A 3,526-nucleotide genomic window follows, 5' to 3' on the forward strand; every position below is an offset into this window, starting at 1 on the left:
GGCATTACTAGCTCATCTAATATCATGCTGGACTACAGTGTTTATGACACTAGTTCGAATCCCCCAGTGATTTGTCTTCAGCATTAGGTTGTTTGAGGAAGTTTTATAGGTGCTATTATTAATTTGAATAGGCCCTAACCTCGAGGAACCCGCCCCGTAAGTGGTTTTGTAGTGTTTTTAGAGGCATTAAACCTATACTGCACCATACTGTCGGAAACGATATGACACACATGTACAGAAATAGAGCGACAGAGGTGGAGGAATTCAAGAAGAGAAGCACACGAATACGAAGGCGTCATATAAAGTAAAAAAACCCATTATAATAATGCTTGAATATTGTGATTATCATTGTCGTCGTTGTTGTTGTCGTTGTTGCAGTTGTTGCTGCTTTTGGTTTTGTTGTTAATGTTGTTATTGTCACTTCTGCTGTTGTTGTTGTTGTGGTTGTGGTAGTTGCCGTTGTTGCTGGTTGTTGCTGTTGTTGTCGTCGTTGTTGTTTTATTGTCGTTATTGTTGTTTTATTGCTGTTGTTGTTGTTGTGCTTGTCGTGCAAGAGTTTCAGAGGTGCACTCTATTGTAATAATATTTCCATTCGCTGATTCACCAGAGAGTAGTAGAACATTGATATTAAAGAAAGATCCAGAACGATATTGGTTCGGTCCAGAAGCGAGATAACGGAAGTATAATAAAAGCAGATACAGCAGAGATGCTAGAAAGGAGAGAAAAAAAAACAGCTGTAAAAATGTCTAGAAACGTCAGAGCAAAAAATGGGTACTCACTAGTCAGACGCGAATGGTCTGTGAAATGTGTTGAAATGAATGTGTTGTAAAATGCCACAGCGAAAACATCGAGAACTGTTTTCTGCGCGTTAGAATTCTAAGCAACAGCCCTCGGCTATCATACAAAAGACCTCAAGCAGTGATATTACATAAAATTGCTAAAGGACGGACAGGCAGCGTTCTCATCACTAAGCTGTGACTGTTGGAAAAGACAAAAGTACCGGAAACACGTGAGTGGTAGGCAATGAAGGAGTCTGAAGTGAAACGGAAGTGCATACTATCTAGAACTGAATCAGTACAGTCACGTTTTGCTTTAATTGAGTATAACATTTTATAGGTTTATTTTTCATCCTCCAATCCACATTGATGTGAATGGCTGAGATTAAAAACCCATACAATCAAAAACAGAACCAAAAAAAAAAAGGAAAATCTATCCCATCGTTACGCATATATGATAAGTCATAAGCATTAGCAACAACAGATCAGTTTTTCAAGCAAAATTAAATGCACCATGTTTCTCGGGGCTCATATTGTTTACTTTGTTCCAGAGGGGGAAGTGACATCATTAAATCTTCCCCATAGGTTGGAGTAATATTGCTGTTAATTACTACAAAGGAACTAAAAAAAAAAAAAAAGAAAGAAAAGGAAAGCTGTGGGATAACTTTTTTTTCGTGTTTATAAGCTATTATCAAACATCTCTCTTTCAAAAAAATGTTACCTATTAAAGGTTACTTTTATGAAGACTAGCACCTTGCTTTTTGCATATATATTTAACCAAAGACTGTGATTTGCACTTCCGTTTCACTTTAAGCAGAGCGCAGTGTTGTGAAAAGGTGGAAGGGGGGGGGGGCAGCAACATAACAGTAATAATATGTGTTACGACTGCAGAACAGGGCAAATATTGCTACTACTGTAAGCATTCTAGCATTGCAACAAATTATAGCAGCGCAGCAGCGTGGGGGAAAGCAACCCGCAGCAATTCATCACCAAAATGTTGGGCACGTAGATGGTTTACAGCAAAGACAGGAGTGTTAGGGTCACAATAAACGAAAACAAACTACAATAAGGTGAACGAGCTTTTTTTCCGAATAAAACTACAACAAAAAATCGTGTAAATACTACGGCTGGCACTGGCAGTAAGGTCTCACTACCCTAGTGATGGGCAATGAAAATCACACCAAAAAATACTCTAAAGCATGAATGATTATTGCTGCCTACAATTCAAATATTTGAATATCAGGGGACACGCAATTAAACAATCACATGGAATAACAAACATACGTGTAAATTAACGTCAAAGGGAAAACTAAAAAACCCCCCAAAAACATTGGTTGGCGATAATTTGAAAAACAAATTAATTACAAACTCATTCGACTGTAAATGCATAAGTCATTAAAAAGGTAATGTAAATGTGCCATGCGAATGCTCAGCAATATGTCCCATACGGTAGAACACTTGGTCCTAATAGTGATTGTAGTATAATAATAATAATAACAATATTATGTAAGTATGCTCTGTACGCGTGCCATGGCAATACGATTTTTTTTCAAAATGCTATTATGTCTGAGTGAGTAATAATAACAACAACAGATTTTAAAGGGCATAGGGCTAGTTGTTGAGCAGGAATTGGAGCTATATATTACTTACCATTATGTTACTATTAAGTTTGCCTAGGATCTTCGAATAGCAAGGCCTTAATTAAACATTTTTCTACTAACTTTGAAGAGGGGCCAAAAATAAACCCATTCCCTTCATAAATCAGACTGTAAGTGCCCTTTGTTAAATTATACTGTAATTTTTTTTGTATCTGGATACTATCTGGAGCAAAATTTCCAATCGCCGTTCATATTTTTCAAAATTGTCAATTTATCTGCTCATCTCATATTGCTCTTATGGTGTACTTTTTAGAAGGGAATAATAATTCCAAAGGATGTACGGAAGAACAGAAGAGACTGTGAGGAAAGGTGTTATCTGGAAAGACCTACTTACTTTATACAAAGAAAGCTGTGGATTCCTCCAACCTCCCCCCACCTCCTTCCTCCTATCCGTCCCCGTCAGTTACGAAACAGAATTATACACCTTATAGATGGTGAAATGGTATAGATTTTACTCCCATATCAACGTATAAACCTGAATATGTTAAGACTGGTCAACTACCTTGAACCGTTATCTATGACCTAGAGTTGTTGCGATTGTTTACAACAGACAGTAATCACGTGACACAATCATGTTCTAAAAATATAATTTAAAAATCCAAAACAAAAACCAGACCAATGGGGCAATCAAAATAAGTAATTCCAGAAAAATAAACAACAACAAAAACGAAACAAAAATGAAACAAAAACATAACGTTACACTGGAATAAAACTTACTCTCGTGCGGACCTTCAGTGAGTTATTTTAATAAATGACTTAATACTTTCATTCTCGCTCAAATTGTGTATACTTTGAAAGAAGGAGAAAAATGCTCTTTCACGGTGAAAAGATTAGGGAGAGAGATTCTCCTTGGAATTGTAATGACGCAAACCTCTATCCAGCTACTTCTCGCCTGCCTCTGTCCCCTTCTCTTTGACACATTATTTCTCCCTGTTCTCCTCCCACCCTCTCTCTTTCTCTCTCCATCCCCCATTATCTCTCTTCTCTTTCTTTCTCTTCCCCCCGTTTCACAATTCATTGTCTCTTTTCTCTCTCCTTCTCTCCTCTCTTTTCAGTATTGCGACTCCTCTCCCCTCTTTCTTCCCCCCCCCC

At 37.5% G+C, this 3,526-nt stretch overlaps 1 protein-coding gene across 1 annotated transcript in view; it reads right to left on the minus strand.

The window, feature by feature from the left end:
* Nucleotides 1-3,526, minus strand: part of LOC101849129 (bone morphogenetic protein 1) — a gene marked incomplete at both ends in the record, with an annotated part of 14,761 nt that overhangs the window by 9,607 nt on the left and 1,628 nt on the right.

Source organism: Aplysia californica, unplaced genomic scaffold (assembly GCF_000002075.1).
Source record: "Aplysia californica isolate F4 #8 unplaced genomic scaffold, AplCal3.0 scaffold00181, whole genome shotgun sequence".
Taxonomy (NCBI): Eukaryota; Metazoa; Mollusca; class Gastropoda; order Aplysiida; family Aplysiidae; genus Aplysia; species Aplysia californica.